The sequence below is a fragment of the Sinocyclocheilus anshuiensis genome, unplaced genomic scaffold (genome assembly GCF_001515605.1).
Source record: "Sinocyclocheilus anshuiensis isolate Anshui unplaced genomic scaffold, SAMN03320099.WGS_v1.1 scaffold238, whole genome shotgun sequence".
Taxonomy (NCBI): domain Eukaryota; kingdom Metazoa; phylum Chordata; class Actinopteri; order Cypriniformes; family Cyprinidae; genus Sinocyclocheilus; species Sinocyclocheilus anshuiensis.
This window is the reverse complement of record NW_015547674.1, coordinates 724,635-744,117: the sequence shown is the minus strand read 5'-3', so window position 1 is coordinate 744,117 and position 19,483 is coordinate 724,635.

Sequence of the window (19,483 nt, the reverse complement as noted above, 5' to 3'; positions counted from 1 at the left end):
TTTATGCACTGACCTACTTGTTCAAACCAGAATACTCCGACCAAGAATTGAGAGAGATGGAGGAAGCAGCGGTGGCACAACCACAACGAGATGTGGTGGTGTTCATGTTCTAAATCAGGTCAAGTCACCTTTATTTATATAATAGCGCGTTTAACAATACAGATTGTGTCAAAGCAACTGTACAGCATTAATTAGGAAAATAGTGTGTCAATAATGTAAAATGTTAATAGTAAACACTCAATGTTCAGTTAAAGGCAGTTCATCATTGAATTCAGTGGTGTCATCATCCAGCTCAGTTCAGTTTAAATAGCATCTGTGCAATCAAGTCCACGATATCGCTGGAAATTAAGTGTCCCCAACTAAGCAAGCCAGAGGAACCAAAACTCCATCGGTGACAGAATGGAGAAAAAACCTTGGGAGAAACCAGGCTCAGTCGGGGGGCCAGTTCTCCTCTGGTCATGACAACAGAGGTAGAGTCGATCCGGACCACACGTCGGAAAGGTTACCCATTGCCATCTCAGTACCTTCCTGTCCTCATGTGGCTTCTTCTGTAACTTTCTTAGCTTGAGCTGTCAGAGATTACTTACAATTTTAGTAACAAAGCACATGAGCATGATTCATGCGATATCTGCCTTTAATCTTGTAGTCGTCTGATCCATTACATCTACATAAAAGCTCCACATCAAAAATAATTACCGGAGGACATGAAAAATCTGATTGTGAGAATTCACAACAACATAAAAGAATACAGTTCAGTGGCCAACTAAAAAGCTGTTGGCATGGGGCTTATCAATGGAAATCAGAGTTTCTGTGACAGCTCAGACAGCATGAAGGATCACGTCAATATAGACGGTCTCCAAGAAAAAGAAAATCATTTGCTTGCTCTTTGGCGCAAAACTGAGAGATTAAAACTTTGCTAAAGAATGTGAAAAGAAGTCTGATGAATAGGGTAGACAGTTGAAATGGAGGGACAGCTGAAAACTTCGGGTTCCCTGTGATAAGGGAATTAGTATTGCGTTGATACGCTTATGGGGAAACTCCTGTTTACTCCGATACTGAAGCCTGATTGTTCACGTTCGTGTAGCTGCAAAAACAAATGGTGCTTCAGCCTGCCAAACGGGGTGGAGCCGACTGCTATATTAGTCGTCTCTGAGCGCCATACATCAGAATTTTTCAACTGATAGCGACAGTCATCGACTTGCATGCCTTATAGCATGGCATCTTACACAACGCTCGTTCCCTTATCTCAGGGAACTGAAGTTAAATTAGTAACGGAAAATTCCCTATCGAACGGTTTAAACGCATCCAATAGCGCTGTGCTATTAGCAAGTGCAGAACGAAGCCACACTGCGAGCCACCAAGCTGGGGTCTACATAATAAGACCTTCTCCACTAATACAGGGGATTAGGTAAATTAAGCAGACATAATCCATGCCTGAAGGGCAGGGACGTCCAAGCTATAAAATCTGGCAAAGGTAGACGCCGAAGACCAGCCAGCTGCCGCACAAATCTCATCAGGAGGAGGCCATTTCTCTGGTGGAGTGGGCCCTCACTCCAATAGGACACTGTAAACCCACTGAGGAGTAAGCCAGGAATATAGCATCTATCTATCTCTGCTTCATGACTGGCAGCCCTTTAGAGCGGCCTCCAATGCATACAAAGAGCTCCTTTAGTGCCGAAAGTGGCTAGATTGCTCTACATACACTCTAGGAGCCAGAATCAGGCAGAGTGAATTGGGACCCTGCTCATCCTCGGGGTTAGGAAGAGCCAGAAGGGTGATAAATTGTGCTCTGAACGGTATGGAGAGCACTTTAGGCCACATAGCCGTGTCTTGGTTTGAGGACGACTCTACAGTTGTTAGGCCCAAACTCCACTGGAGTGGCTCAAAGGGTGGGCCCCGTAGGGTCCTAAGGACTATGGATAAGTCCCAAGTCGGCACAGTATGAGGACGAGGTGTATTCAATCTCTGAGCTCCCCTCAGAAACTTAATGACAAGTTCGTTTTTGCCGACTGACTGGCCAGCCATGAGAGCATGATTCTCCGCAATGGCTGCCACGCATACCTTGAGCAAGGGGGTGCACCCCTTATCCAGCAACTCTTGCAGAAAGGTTAACACGGATGACACGTCACAAGAGGACGGGTCCTCATTCCATGCTGCACACCAATCAGAAAAGCCTGACCATTTAAGGGCGTAGAGGCGTCTCGTAGACGTGGCTCTAGCCTCCAAAATGGTACATTCGGGGAGAGCTGTAAACGTCTGCACATTGATCATCTCTGATTCCTCCAGAGTTGGGTCACCAGGAGGACTGAGCACCCGACTTCCCTGACCCATCTGATGACCTGAGGAAGCAGGGCAACCAGAGGGAAGCCATCTGAAGAGGTCCACCTCTGCCCTCCTGAAGACAGACCAAATCTTTTGAACCGTTTGGGGGTGTTGTCTTCATTCTCCTGCATTGCCCCTGGACAGCATGTCCACACCTTAGTTAAACCTGTCCGGCACGTGAACTGCCCTCAGTGAGAGTAGGTTGTACTGTGCCGATAGGAGGAGGCATCTCGCCATCCTGTAAAGGAAACGTGACCTGGAACTGCCTTGGTGAGTTATATAGGCTACCATCATCATGTTATCCGAGTGAACCAGTACATAGTGCCTTTTTAAGGCTGGTAGAAAGGTTTTTAGAGCTTCATCTCAAACCGCCATCGTCTCGAGGCAGTTGATGTGCAGGCGTTGCTCCAGGTTGGACCAGGAGCCGAACGACAGTCTGCCCTCGTAAAGTACTCCCCAACCCAAGTTGGAGATATGAGGCTGAGCATCCTCTGGAAAATCAGTCCGAATGGCAGGATCGTAGAATCGGAGAATCGTTGTCCTGTTCCAAAGTTTGGATAATACCTCTGAAGCGAGGGGGTCTACGAGCGAACTGGAGCAAGTAACCTCCTTCTACAGTCTGCAGAACCCAACATAACACGGCCGGTATGGCTTTCCAAGCCTGGAGCCGGGTGCCAAGTGGTCTGAGTCTTTCAAGTGGCAGGTTGTTGCACGGGGCGGGGAGCTGACATTAATGGTAATGAGAAGAGTAGAAATGTTCTTTTGAGTATGTGTGTTTGCTATCACAGCGGTAATTTGGTTGGGCACGCACTGAAGCAGCCTGGCCAGCCACTGAATAAGCCCTACCTGCTAGAGCGGAGGTGGTCCTGCAGGGCTTGGATGGATGCGCTGCATGGGCCTTTAATCCTAAGAACGATGGAGGGCAGAGATGTGCAGTGACCGCCTCTTCCAGAGGGGGGAGTTTGCCATAACCCTTTTCTTCAGCGCCATCAACAGAGGTGAGGGCAACAGAAGTAGAAGAGTGAATGCGCACCGAATAGGGGGCTCGCCACATCCTGGTGAGTTCGTCATGAACGTCAGGAAAGAATGGACCCGGTCTCTGGCGGGAGGAGTGTTGATGGTGTCCTGGCAGTTACCACTCGTCTAAGTGGATGCGGGAGGTCTCTTCAGGAGCTGACCAATCCAAGCCGAGTTCATCCACAGCCTTAATAAGGATGCGAATCTGCTCGCTGGCCCGTGCTGGGTCTTTGAGAGGAAGGGTGCCAGGATATTCTCCAGAACATGTCCACTCCTCTGCATCTGAAGCGGTCAGTGACATAGAGTCATCGGGAACAGCTTCCTCCTCTGATCCTCTGAAAGAGATCAAACCGCTTGCTGCAGATGAGAGGCGCTGATCCTCACTTGTGAAATTCACTAGTGAATCAATGTGCTGTGGGGAGAGTGAAGCATGCGGGCAAGCCCGAAAAATCAGTCCCGCTGCCCCGATGTTTCTTCTTCTGAGGCGAAGCAGTGTGAGACTCATGCCCAGGCAAGCGACACACTCACCCTGTCCATCTGAGTCCTGCAGGGAACCCCTGCCACACTCGCGGCGATGCACAGAGTTTAATGGGTACACTCTTAAATATAAAGGTTCTTTATTGGCATTGATGGGTCCATGAAAAACGTTAACATCCACAGAATCTTTCCATTCCACAAAAGTTTCTTTATAGTGGAAAAAGGTTCTTTAGATTTTTTTAATTCTTCACCAGAGGTGGACAAAGTACGCAATTCCATTACTTGAGTGAAAGTACAGATACTGGTCAAATATTACTCCAACCTCCTTCTACAGTCTGCAGAACCCAACATAACACGGCCGGTATGGCTTTCCAAGCCTGGAGCCGGGTGCCAAGTGGTCTGAGTCTTTCAAGTGGCAGGTTGTTGCACGGGGCGGGGAGCTGACATTAACGGTAATGAGAAGAGTAGAAATGTTCTTTTGAGTATGTGTGTTTGCTATCACAGCGGTAATTTGGTTGGGCACGCACTGAAGCAGCCTGGCCAGCCACTGAATAAGCCCTACCTGCTAGAGCGGAGGTGGTCCTGCAGGGCTTGGATGGATGCGCTGCATGGGCCTTTAATCCTAAGAACGATGGAGGGCAGAGATGTGCAGTGACCGCCTCTTCCAGAGGGGGGAGTTTGCCATAACCCTTTTCTTCAGCGCCATCAACAGAGGTGAGGGCAACAGAAGTAGAAGAGTGAATGCGCACCGAATAGGGGGCTCGCCACATCCTGGTGAGTTCGTCATGAACGTCAGGAAAGAATGGACCCGGTCTCTGGCGGGAGGAGTGTTGATGGTGTCCTGGCAGTTACCACTCGTCTAAGTGGATGCGGGAGGTCTCTTCAGGAGCTGACCAATCCAAGCCGAGTTCATCCACAGCCTTAATAAGGATGCGAATCTGCTCGCTGGCCCGTGCTGGGTCTTTGAGAGGAAGGGTGCCAGGATATTCTCCAGAACATGTCCACTCCTCTGCATCTGAAGCGGTCAGTGACATAGAGTCATCGGGAACAGCTTCCTCCTCTGATCCTCTGAAAGAGATCAAACCGCTTGCTGCAGATGAGAGGCGCTGATCCTCACTTGTGAAATTCACTAGTGAATCAATGTGCTGTGGGGAGAGTGAAGCATGCGGGCAAGCCCGAAAAATCAGTCCCGCTGCCCCGATGTTTCTTCTTCTGAGGCGAAGCAGTGTGAGACTCATGCCCAGGCAAGCGACACACTCACCCTGTCCATCTGAGTCCTGCAGGGAACCCCTGCCACACTCGCGGCGATGCACAGAGTTTAATGGGTACACTCTTAAATATAAAGGTTCTTTATTGGCATTGATGGGTCCATGAAAAACGTTAACATCCACAGAATCTTTCCATTCCACAAAAGTTTCTTTATAGTGGAAAAAGGTTCTTTAGATTTTTTTAATTCTTCACCAGAGGTGGACAAAGTACGCAATTCCATTACTTGAGTGAAAGTACAGATACTGGTCAAATATTACTCCATTACAAGTAAAAGTTGTAAAGACAGATTTTTACTTAAGTAAAAGTACAGAAGTATTTGCTTTTAAAAGTACTTAAGTACCAAAAGTAAATTTCCTTTTTTTTATGTCAATGCACTTAGTGAGTTGACCAAAAAAAAAATATATTGAACACTCCAGACAAAAAAAAAACAACGACAGCTGTGGTTAAATGCAATAAGATGAGCGGACTGGACAGAAATGATTATCAAAAAAGCTCACGTTTGCAGTGCACACTTCATATCAGTTAAGGTTAAATAAACTATTGTCTTTTATGGATTATGGTTTGGTTACGAGTCTAAAGATTTCTTATGCATGCCCATCTAATCAGAAATTGGGAAACACGTTAACTAACGACCAGAGACTAAACATAAAGGAAACCGTTTGTGTCGTCTCGCTTTTGTAAATGTGCACTTATGGCAATTGTAGAGAGAGGGAACAGTGAAAGCCCATGTTATGTGTCAGGTGTGTCTTCAAGTTGTTGCATTTGCTTACAATTGCCACTGTTATAGGCATCTAAAGATTTACATGGCCTCAGTTTCTATTTACTATACACAGTCAGTTTCCCCATCTGGGAGGTGTGTCAGGCCACTCCTGTTAGATCGTCCATCCATTGATTGAGTGTGTACGAGTCTGCCAATCTGTTTCCTTCTGTTAAAGTTAACATTTTCAAATAACAATCACGATCCCAGACAGTGGGAGTAATCCCACACATTACATATTCAGATAAAATCGAATTTTCTCCATGTCATTGTTAAAAAACAAGGAAACAAAACTTGCTTAGCGTTAGTGAACCGGTCAGGGGAATCTTTCTGTCTCCACCATAAAAAAAAACGTCACAGTGTTTACTAACCGATAAGGGTCTAATATTTTCGTTTACACAATTTAAAAAGAAATAGTTCTTTTAAAAACTGTTCACTGAAAGGTTCTTTGGGGAACCAAAAATGGTCCATGGTATCACTGAAATAGCACATTAAAAAAAAATTATAATAAAATGTTTTTATAACTGGATTTTGTGTCTTAATGTAAAAAGCAAAAAAAGTTCCAACTAGTGTTACACGATATACCAGAGCCTGCCAGGAGTAAGCTCGACTCCAGGTCCACCCGGAAAGCTGACTCGAGGGCGTCGGTCCCCTTCTTCCCCGACGTACATGAGCAGCTGGTGAAAACATGGTCTGCGCCCCAATCAGCACGCGTCCACTCTGCCACACAGGCCATTTTTTCCCACGTGGATGGGGCGGAGGCCCACGGGTACGTGCGCTCTCCCCCCGTCGAGGAGACCATAGCTGTGCACCTGTGTCCTGCAGCAGCCAAGACCCTAGGCTTGGACATCTGCCTCCCCTCGAAGCTGTGCAGGACCACCACCCACCTTGCCAATAAAGCATATGCGTCTGATGGCAAGGCCGCTTCCGCGCTGCACGCCATGGCGGTGCTGCAGGTTTTTCAGGTGAAGCTCCTGCAGGCGGCGGAGAGCGGAGCCCTCACGGAGGAGGCCATTAAGGATCTGTGTGCGGCGACGGACTTCGCGCTGATGGCGACGAAGCGAGCAGTCCAGGCCATGGGTAAGGCCATGATTTTTATGGTCGTCCTTCAGAGGCACCTATGGTTAAACCTGGCTGACCTCAAGGATTCTGACCGTAAAGTGCTGCTGGACGCTCCTGTGACTCCCTTTGGCCTCTTCGGTGATGCTGTGGAGTCCATTATTGAGCGCTTCGCGGAGGCTCAAAAGCGCACCAAATCCATGAGTCACGTGATGCCAAGGCTTTCCAGCAGCAGACGGCGAGATCCTGATCCTCATCGGCACCGTTGGAATGTTTGTGTGTTGGATGTTCATTCAATAAAAATGCATACATTCTCACAAAAAGAGCTCTTTCCTCTCACTCAATCAATGCGGTGCCACTCGCCCCGCCTCAAAGCAGTGCAGAGCCGCCGCCCACACAGGTTATAATCACGCAGCACTCGCCAGCGCTTCCAACGACCAAGCCGCTAAAGCCGCTATGTCAGTTCCTGAGCGCGTGGGAAGTTATTCCGGGAATCTCGCGCTGGCTACTCGGTGTGATAGAGCGTGGGTATACTCTTCAATTCAGACGCAGATCACCCCGTTTCAATGGCGTGGTGCAGTCTCTAACATTGCCTTGAAATGCCCTGGTTCTGAGACAAGAGGTATGCAGTCTGCTCGAAAAAGGAGCAATAGAGAGAGTCCCTCCGAGCGAGCTGGAGAGCGGGTTTTACAGCCGCTATTTCGTGGTAACCAAAAGAGACAGGGGACTCCGCCCGATTCTAGATCTCAGGCCTATCAACAGAGCGCCTTGCAAGCATCCATTCAGGATGATAACGCTGAAACAGATCCTGGCGCAAATTCGCCCCGGGGACTGGTTTGCGTCCGTGGACTTAAGGGATACGTACTTTCACATTCAGATAGCACCGCATCACAGACGATTTCTGAGGTTTGCTTTCGAGGGCACAGCGTACCAATACTCTGTTCTCCCGTTCGGGCTGTGGCCCCACGCATTTTCTCAAAGTCTTTCTCAAAGTGCATGGATGCAGCACTTTCCCCTCTCAGAGCCAGCGGAATGCGCGTTCTCAACTATCTGGATGATTGGCTGATTTTAGCTCAGTCCCGGGACACGCTAGTCAGCCATATAGACACGCTGCTTCGTCACTTGGAGTCCCTAGGGCTATGTGTCAACATGCAGAAGAGCATTCTCGCCCTGAGTCAGTCTATAACATATCTGGGAGTGTGCTTCGACTCGGTGGAGATGCGAGCCCGCTTCTCTCGGGAGCGCACGGCGGCCATTTTGTCTTCCCTGCGCCATTTCAGCTCTGTTCACTTGAAGGAATTTCAGAGGCCGCTGGGACTCATGGCGTCTGCTTCAGCGGTATGTCATCTGGGCTTACTACACATGCGCCAGCTGCAGTTATGGCTGAAATCTCGAGTCACTTGGACGGCGTGGGCTTCGGGCTGTCTCCCGCAGCTGCATCGAAGCGCTGAAGCCGTGGCGCAACCCAGATCTCTTCAGCCGGGGGGTTCCCCTGGGCTTGGTGAAGTCGCGTGTTTTGGTCATGACGGACGCATCGACTCGCGGATGTGGAGCAGTGTGCAAGGGCATGCCGGCTTCGGAGCTGTGGTCGGAACCTCAGAACCGGTGGCTCATAAACCGCTTGGAGCTGGAAGCAGTGTTCTTAGCTCAAAAGGATTTTCGGCCGCAGCTGGAACAGTGACATGTATTGATTCGCACCGACAACATGTCTGTGGTCTCGTACATAAATCACCAAGGAGGCGTACACTCCAGGGCTCTGTACAAGCAGGCAGCGAATCTCCTGCTATGGGCGGACCGTCACTTTCTCTCCATCAAAGCAGTGCACATACCCGGTCTCCTGAATCGCGGGGCGGACATGCTTTCGAGGAAAGGGATTTCTCAAGGAGAGTGGAGGTTGCACCCCGAGTCGGTTCGGATGATTTGGGCCCGCTAAGGGAGAGCGGAGGTCGATCTGTTCGCCACGAGTGAGAATGCGCACTGCCCGCTGTTCTTCTCCCTGTCTCACTCCCCGCTGGAAGGGGACGCTCTGACATCGCACTGGCCAGCAGCCAGGCTGTATGCGTTTCCTCCAATCAAGATATTGCCACTGGTGTTATGCAAGATCAGGGAGGAGGGGGCTTCGGTGATACTCATCGCCCCGAACTGGCCGAACCAGCCTTGGTTCCCGGACCTGACAGAGCTGCTGGTGGCGCCGGCCTGGCCGATCCCCATCAGGAAGGATCTGCTGTCTCAAGCGAGCGGCTCGGTGTGGCACCCGAACCCGGAGTTATGGAGCCTTCATGTGTGGCTGCTTCGGGGATATCAGAGGAGCTGAATGCTCTGCATTCTCGTGTGCTCGACACGCTCTCGGAGGCGCGGGCGCCCTCCACGAGGCGTTTGTATGCTCTGAAATGGGGAGTGTTTGTGAAATGGTGCCATGATGTTCATATCGACCCGGCTGCTTGCTCCGTGTCGGATGTGCTGCGTTTTCTACAGTACAGACTGGATAGTGGATCTCTGCCATCAACACTGAAAGTCTACGTGGCCGCTATTGCCTCATTTCGTTCCCTGCTGGGCGGGCAATCGATTGGTAGGCACGCGCTGGTGGTGAGTTTTCTTAAGGGAGCGAGGAGATTGCATCCCCCGCGTCCGCCTTCAGTCCCGCCCTGGGACCTACAGGTGGTGTTAAGAGCTCTTTCACAGCCACCATTCGAGGCTTTAGCATCCATTGATATGAAGGAGCGATCTCTCAAAAGTGCACTTCTTCTTGCCCTCGCTTCGGCTAAGCGCATAGGGGATTTACATGCGTTTTCTGTGGACAGTGACTGTATTCGCTTCGGACCCGGTGACTGCAGCGTCACTCTCCGGCCGAGACCGGGCTACGTGCCTAAATCACTATCTACCCCCTTCAGAGCGCAGACTGTTTCGCTGACCGCCCTGTCTTGTGAGTCATCGACCTCGTGTGATGTGGATGCTCAGACTTTGGTGTGCCCCGTTAGGGCTTTGAGGATTTACATTGACCGTTCGGCCAGCTTTTGGCAATCTGACCAGCTTTTCGTGTGCTACGGTGGACAGAGACTTGCCCACTGGATTGTGGACGCTATCACGGCTGCTTATACGAGCCACGGTTTGGAATGCCCTTTGCACATTAGGGCCCACTCAACAAGAGCTATCGCCTCCTCCTGGGCGTGGTCGAGAGGTATGTCTATTCAGGATATATGCTTTGCAGCCGGCTGGTCTTCTCAGAATACCTTCGCCAGGTTTTACAAGCTGGACGTTCAGTTCTTAGCCTCCCAAGTGCTGTCGGTGAGTGACTGATTCACGGTTATGCTACCTCTATTCATGTGTGTTTGCTGCCTCGCACAGTAGTTACTCTGCGCAGCCCTCTGTGCTATTGTTGTTGTTGTCTGCCCTGTACTCAGGGCAGCTTTCTGTTATTCATGTCTGATTCCCTTCATGCTACCATTATCATGTTATGTGATATGCTGCTAAACACAGTTATGTCTGTGCAGCCCCTTACAGTACTGTTGTTGCTACTGCCCTGTTCTCAGCGCAGCCTACGTTATTACTGACCAGACGCTCATTGGCTTGTCTCCACCTATCAGCTGGGAGTCCGCCTTGCAAGCGTCGCTATTGGTTGTGGGAATTGTGTGTTCAACGGCTGGAGTTAAAAATCATCATTTGTGTTCTACTGAAGAAACAAAGTCACCTACATCTTGGGTGCCCTGGGGGTAAGCAGATAAACATCACATTTTCATTTTTGGGTGAACTATCCCTTTAAGTGTATAGTGTAAGTTGAAGCCTAACATCCAACAGTTAATTTTGTCTAAATTTATATTTATCTATTTTTCCCTCTCTCTCAAAAAGAAATTTGTTTTTGACTAACAAATAGGGTGAATTCAGGTAAAGTGGGCTGTTTAAGCTTGATTGTACTGTGCTCAAAGGGTTTACATTTTAAGAGCATAACAATTGCCTTTAATTAAGAGGACACTATTAAGTGATAAAATAGTTTTGGCTGATGCAATTTGACCCTGGGGATTGTAGCTACACCTCATCATGAAAGTAAGCCCTTTGACATTCAGATTTGTTGCTGACTAAATATAAACACATATTATTGTGACAGTACTTGTATTATTTATTATTTTAATTATTTATTATTTGTTACCTTAACTTGTCGAGTTAAAATTTCTTGATTCATAAGGTATATTCCCTTAATTTTACAGCTTTAAAATTAGCTGAATATTTTTGTTTCACCAAAAAAATTGAGCACATCACATAAAGTTTTTAGTTTTTGACAGACGAACAAGGAATATACAACAGACAATGATTTCAACTGAAAGGGAGCGATTTAATTTCAAATAAATATGCATGTATGTCTACTGCAATGTTAAATACACAAATATCACATATTTGACATAATCTGTCAGATTGCACAAAAATGGGACTGCTTGAAAACAAGCATAAAGGTACCGATCTGAAATCTTTAAACCTCTCATGCCTTTTTCCTTGACATGCAGAAATATTCTAAGGCAGTAATGAGTTGTCTGCTATAAAATGCATTCATTTATAAATACATAAATAAAACCAAGAACAATAAATAATGTCTAGCAACAAATAACTGAACCAGCAAAAATAAATAAATAGTGAAAGCATCTGTAGAAATGGCAGTGATGCACGTTTAGCAGTAAGTACCATCACTGCATGGGTTTGACAATCCACTGTAGGTAAAGCACAAGCAGGCTTCTCAGCTTTTCTAAATTCTTAGGAGCTTCCTTACTGCCTTGAAAGGCTGCCTCACATGTTGTTGAATGTCCTCTGCACTTGAGGTTCTTTAGATATTCAGTGCTCTGTACGATGGCTTTCAGCTTGTTGCACAGCTCTTTGTTGAGCCTCGTTAGATTAGTTGCCTCCTGCAAGTATGAGTTGAACGTGGCGATGAGATTGCAGTTGAGGTGTTCGTGCTTTTTTGCCTCCTTAATGCATCCAGCTGAGTGGGAGCCTGTGTGATTCCTCAGGGCCGACTTTGCTGCATTCTCCTTGAAAAAGAAGCAACCAGTCACTTTTTAGAACATTTCTCCCTCAATGAAATAAACCGTTGAGAAAACCGAAGAATAGTTATGTTTTGAGCCATTTCCTGGCTCCTAGTGTTTCTTGCATATGATATGTCTTGGGTAATGTTCTTTATCAACCCACTAGTAGGTGATTGCTCAACCGGAACGGAAATGTAATGTTTTTAGTTCATACAGCAGAAACAGGCTTTTAAATACTCACCAGATACGTCAATGCATCTTTACCCAACTCTGCCATTTGCTGCGCAGCCACAATATGTGCAGACTGACCGGTGTGCAATAAAGACATCAGCAGGAGCAAACCTACACATGCAAGAGAAACGCTCCGTTAAAAGACCTCAAACAATACAAAAAACAGCTGAAACTTTGCCGAGGGGATTTGATCTAAAAACTAAAACAATCTAAGCTAAATGATCATTAACTGCTGGTTTATTTTATTTTTCATGGAAGCTGAGAGAATGAGGAAGTGCTACACGAACTCTAACATCTTCTAATATTGTCTCATTCCGTACAAATGAAGTTGAAATTTAAAACAAGACTTACCAGCAGTGCAAAGCTCTATTCTATATGCCATGTTGAGACGCTTTCTTGATGTGTGTAGATGTGTTTAGCCATATTTAAGCTCTCCAATTGCTCATCCCTTATCAGCCAATCAGCTAGGGGACTTTACATGTGTGATGCACAATTATTCACACCAAATCACCCCCCCCAACTGTAATTGCTTGTTTGATTAATTAACTTTACACTAATTTAAAGGTAGCAACTTTTTGGTGTCCATATATTTTTAGATTTCATAATTGTATATTTCATTAACTGATATAATGTATAATATACAAGTGCTATACCTTAAATATACAGATATCTACCATAATTATACATGAAAGTTCAAATGTGAAAGTTAATCAGAAAAGCAACTTTATAGGCAAAAAACAATTAGGGTTATGACGCAAAAATAATGCTATAGTAACATTTAAACACTCTAATGCACTGTTTTTCACTTTAACCCTGTAAAGCCTGACATATGAAATAACAGTCAGATAAATCAAATTTTTTTTTTATGGAACAACCTTCTGACAAAACATATAAAAACGAATATAAATGAATATAAATATACATGGATATAAATATTTAGTGTATATGATTATACTTATTATAATTATAAACGGATCCTGCCTCATTAAGGTCCAGGAAGGGAGCCACAGTTTTAAGCAATGTAATAATATGAGCTGCATGCGCATCAAATTTCAGTTATAGGCCTATTAATTATGCCTTTGCTGGCAAGATGGGTACTTATAATTTTAATTATATTTTTCCATGGCAACTTTACCAACTAGCTCAGCCGCCTCATTAAAGAGAGAAGAAATTACTTGAAATTTTATGTGCATTAATAGCACACACTGTATGTGAAAATTTGTACAAGATATGCTGTCTAATATCGGAATTATTAAAAGGAACACTTTTCTGGTTTGTGCCATGAATCAGAGTGTAATTTCATTTCAGGAAATTGTCAATCGATGTGGTTTTGATGCTCCAAATTGGTACATGCTTCTTTCCACCCTCCATTACACACGATCTTTGCTCAAACGTCAGTGCAAAACTTTCAAAGTGGAATTTTAAGACTTGGAAGAAACCTTGATGATGTAACAGCTTGTGATCATATTCAGCACTAAAGCTCTGATGTAATGCGAACGCTCTTATCCTGGCATCTCTTATCGCCTTGTTTATTGCTGACATCACGTCTAATTGCAAAATGTGGCAAAATCCAGACTTTGCTGATGTCGACTTGGAATCGACTAGTGAAATCATGCAGAAGGATACAAGTCTTATCTCAACTAGGTGGTTTGCTGAGGCTGTTAGTTAGTAAGATTGTAAATGTTTGGATTTCTAAGATGACCTTTCTAAGGTTTTCCTACAGGGGAGGGAATCACCAGAGGCCTCACGATACAATATTATCACGATACTTGTGTCACGGTACAATATTATTGCGATATATTGCGATTTATTACCTTTTTCCAACTTCAAATTATGTAAACTTAGACAACATCTGTTTTAGCTAAAGAGAAACATTTCTCAGTTTGTTTATCTCACTTCAGTTTTATTGTTGCAGTGCAAAATGGGACACTTTCATGAAAACCTGTCATAAATGTTATTATGCTATTACAACTATTTGTGTTACAGTCTAATCTAGTCCACCTTAATTAAATGTAAACAGGTGTGCACTGCTGTGCTATTTTGAACAGTGCAACTTGAAATTGTACTAAAAAGTAAGTCGTGCAGACCCTTCAGCAATTGGGGCATTTGAAAGTAATCAATTTTAATGATGAAAAAAAAAAAAAAACACAAGCCAATAAAATAACCACACTTTTACTGAAAGTAACACAATAAAAATGGACAGAATTTACATTAATATTGGTAACACTTTTACAATAAGACTCATTAGTTAACTACTTTAGTTAATGAACTAAGAATGAACGATAGTTCTTCAGCATTTACTAATGCATTATTAAAATCAACAGTTGTGCTTGTTAACAGTTAATGCACTCTATGAACTAACAGTGAACAACTGTATTCTCATTAACTAACATTAAGAAAGATTAATAAATACTGTAATAAATGTATTGTTCATTGTTCGTTCATGAGAGTTAACACATTAACTAACATTAACTAATGGAACCTTATTGAATATATTATTTTCATTCACTTCTATGTAACAGAATCAGATGTAAGTTGTTTTTTTGGACTAATTATCCAAATAATGTATAGTCCTACAAAGCTATTATTATCAGAGCATATGAGCAGAGCATAGCGTCACTGACGGTAGCATTGTTTTAGCAGCGTTGCACAGTACAGCTGAACTAGCCTGCAGCATGTTACAGCCACAGACTGTAAAAAACATGGACGTAGTGTCCGTGACGTCACTCGTAGGGTTCAGAAGAGCATTTTTGAAGCCTAAAGTGGGCGGAGCCGACCGCCGCCATCTTGGCAGCACGTCACCGCGCGTCACTCCCGGATAATCAGCAAAAAGGGGCAAAAAATGGGCAAAAATGCATGATGTGGGTGAAGCTGAGGCGCTAGTTGCTAGTGACAGCAGTGCTGCCGTGCAAAGACAAAACACCGTAACTTCGTTTTTGGTCGAAATGAGTTATTGATAGTTTTGGGACATATGTGACCTCCTTTATCATGTGCATAAGTATCTTGGAAAAAAGCCCCGGAGAAACCAAGGCAGAACACAGTATCATCAGTTACCGCTCTTTGACTTTGTGTTAGATCGCTCAAATTAAGTTACGGTGCTCTGCATCTGTTTAGCCGTTCGTCAATATCAGTTACTATTCGCAATTAAATCCATTTCATATCTTTTCTTGTAACTCGATAAAAAACATTGTAAATAAATTGGTTGTAAAACGGTATCCACTCACGTTTAACGTTTTGTCTGGTTGTTACGGTTAGAAATGATTATAGCCTAGCCAGTGATCACTAGATTTTATATAGATGTTACTATAATGATTCTGTAAATGGTGATCCGCACCCAAATATTGTATATAATGTTACTGCGTTTTGCCGTGGTGTGACATCTCACTTTTCACAGACAGTGCAAAGGCAGAGTACCTACAATCACTTCAAAATAGCGGTGAAAATCAAGTTTGAGATCATTTTCATTAAAACATCTAATTGCCAGATTTCCAGTGTCCTACCCATAATGATTTTTTTCTGGACAAATAAAAATCTTTAAAGCCATTTTTCTAAGTTTCACAGTCTAGCGAGTTCCACACTCTGGAGCAGAGCGGCAGTCCACCTGTCACTCAAGTGGCCACGCCCTTAATTATGCAGAACTTTAAGGCTTAATATAATTTAAACGGATGAGTTATAAAAAAATTCACCGCCCTCACAGTTGTCATGAAGGGCTAAATACCTATATAGACCAAAAGCACTTTTTGTACCAGGCTGTAAACATATTTTTTTTTGCTGTAAAGTTGGGCATTTTAACATGCGGAGTCTATGGGAGCCAGCCTCTAGCGGCCAGTCGATGAATTGCAGTTTTAGTCACTTCCGTGTTGGCTTCATGCGAGAGAGAGCGGGAGGCTGCTGCATGGTTACAGCACAGTAGTGCTACTGCAAACCAGAACAAGCAGGCCAATACTGCATAGCAATTTCCTGCCAGCGCGTTATTTGAGCGAACTTTGCTTTTCCGATGAGTGGTACACGAGCGGAACGCACATTCATAGATCGGAATATTGAGCGGAGCGTCAAACCGTGCAGTGACGAGGCCGGGCGCTGAACACTGACGCGGCTCGCCATATATATTATTATTATTATTATATGCAGCCTATATTTTCGGTGCATCCCTACTTGCATCCCCTCCTTGTTTACAAATCCAAAGTAAGTCCATACTTCCGGGACGGGGCTTTCCTGATAACTTTCTGGATGCCGCCCTCTTTATTTTACAAACTTACTGCAGGCTGAAGATGACCCCACTGACCTCACCAGAAAAACTCAACACCACCATCTAGTGGATTGTAAAGAAATTGATTTTATTATTCTACCAAATAGTATAATAAAAGATCGATACTTGGCGTCCGTGTATCGATACAGTATTGCCGCGGAAAATATCGCGATACTATGCTGTATCGATTTTCGATCATTCGATCATGCAGGTGGAATTGTTTGGCCTCTATCATTTTGATTCTCTTCAGATTTGGCACACTGTATTGAAATGTTGCACACTTGCAGCAATACGTCTATTGCACTTTTTCAGTTACTACGAGGACCTGTCAAAAATTTATCATAACATGATTTCTACCAGATTCTTCCTCTCTCTCTCTTTCTTTCTTTTTCACAGCATGATCCACTTTAAGAGTTGCAACAGTACAGGAAACCTATCGCTGTGTTATCTTTAACTGCACATGATGACAGAGCTGGGGGTTTTATTTCTGAATAATCTAGATCTGAGTATAATCGGGGAAGACCTTCATCATTTAAGAGTGGAGTCCCTTTGCTGACATCATGCAGATTTCCACAAAATCACTCATTCTCTTATATTCACCTTTTTTTTTTTTTGGATAGCTGTCATTGTATAATCTACAAAGAGATCACAAACAATATGAAAAAAAAATGCTTGAAAATAAATGAACCACACATTGACTATAGACAATGAAAGCTGTTTGGATAATAAGGGTATTACTACTACTTGATTTATTTTTTTGGATAAAATAATTTTTATTCATTTTCCAATTATTCTGCAATCTGATACGAAGTGCCTTCAACCGGTAGATACCCGCGTTCTGTCTCTGTATGTAACTGAAGCTAATAAATATATTACATGGTTTACAAATGTTTTTCATGTATTAAGAGCTATTTTTATAAGAATAATAACCGGTGTAGTTAAAAAGCTACACGATACATTTATGTGCCATTATATTATATACAAAATCCACAACAGAATGTTAATACAATCACTGTAACACTGTGAGTTTTGAGCAGAAACACTGTATTAATCTGCTGAAAAGCCCTGCATGGATGAATAAATGCTCAGACGTTTATTTGTTGAATTATGGTGCACTGGTAAAATAGTTAATTTACAAATGTTTATAGATCACTAAATGTTACTATAACATTTATATATCCCAATAACATTGAAAACAGATTTGTCAAGTTGCCAGACATGATTAAATATATTACTGTAAACTCCTCTGACAATGTTATTGATCTAATATATCCTGATTTCTATATAGACACAATTATTTAGTATTGGTTTACATTTTCATGAGCACATTCTGGTGTGACCTGACACACACATGCAGCACTAGAATTATTCCATTCATATATTTATGTTTTCTAACATGTTGACATTGGTAATATGGTAATATAGTATTTTTGCATGACATATATTGCATGACATGATTAAAATCCTTAGTGCATGCTGAAGTAACGTGCAAACAAAGTAGCAACCAACATCTGCTTGTTGACCTATGACATCCTATGACACGCAATTCATGTAAATCCAAATTTATTAATGTCAGCCCATACACCACATATCTTCCGATCGCATCAAAAGATGACAGAGGGTTTTTTTGACCTCTTTAAGAGGGCGTGATTTATCAGAAGTCGTTTTTCTCGTTTCTTCAAAGACTTCGCTTCATCAAAGCGTAACTGTTGTCAGACCTATGTTCCTGTTTTGTTGTGTTTTCTCCTCATGTGGTCCCCATGACCCATTTTCTTCCTCTCGTTTGATTAGTCATTTGGTTCAGGTGTCTCGTCAATTACCCTCATTTAGTCTTGTGTATATACAGTATAGTGGTGTCTGTTCCTGGTTTCCTTTGTTCAGTCAGTGTTAACGTCATGTTGTACTTCCATGGTGTGTGCTACGTGTGTCTCCTGTTCCCCTTTGTTTTGGATCATTAAAGATGTTCTACGTATATCTCCTTCGTCTCCGTGCTCCTTCGCTCCTACACTGTAGACAGCGTGACAACTATCACTGAAGATTCAAGATGGATTTTGCACAGCAAAAATTGTAATTTTAAGGAACATCGAGGCAATTGCAAGCATTATAAGCAGTGTTGGGGAGTAAAAGGTTACATGTATCAGAGTTATGTAATTTAATTACAAAATAAATGTAACTGTAATCTGTTACAGTTACTGAGAAAAAATGTGTCATTAAATTACAGTTAGTTATGAAAATGTTAATGATTACAAAGGGGGTAACATCTGAGTATTTTCACAAACAGACACACTCATATCACAGCTATTAAACTATATCTTTTTATGATTTTAATCTGTATTTAACCTCAGAATGATGGTGGCTGTACTTTAATATATCATTATTATAATCTTAATTCAAGTGATGAAGGATTCTGAAAGTCTGACAGTAATCAGTGTTGAGTAGGCTACTACTGTGAAATGATTAGGTTGAAAACATTCGTTAGAAATGTAGAAAAGCAATCAGAAAGTAATCAAATGTAATCAGCTACATTACTTTAATAAAGTAACTGAAATAGTTACACTCAGTTTTGGGGGTAATATATTACAAGTAACGCGAGTTACGTAATCAGATTAGAGAGAAATCAGAAGATGTTACTGTAGTTCTAAAATAAATATGAATATGCATTAATTCATCTCACTCATAAAAAAAAAATTAAAAAAAACACAGGTTCAGTATTCCTCAAAATGAATACAAATAATGCAACTCAGAACATGACACAAACCTGCAATAATTAAAGTTATTTTAAAAAAAAAAAAAAAAAAGGGGGGGGGGGGGGTATATGGACATTAAATGTACTCAGCTCAACTGATACTGTTCTTTAATTTGGGTTGTAAATGTGTTACAATCACTGATGTACGGTGACCGAGAAGTGCAAAACAAATCACAATTTTGAAAACAAAATAACAAATTACAAATGCAAATGCAAGTCTACAAAACAAAATAACAATTCAGAAAGCACAACAACAATTCAGAAAACATTATAATAAGTCAGAAAACACAATGACAAATTCGAAAACAAAATAACAAGTCAGAAAACACAACGACAAATCCGAAAAC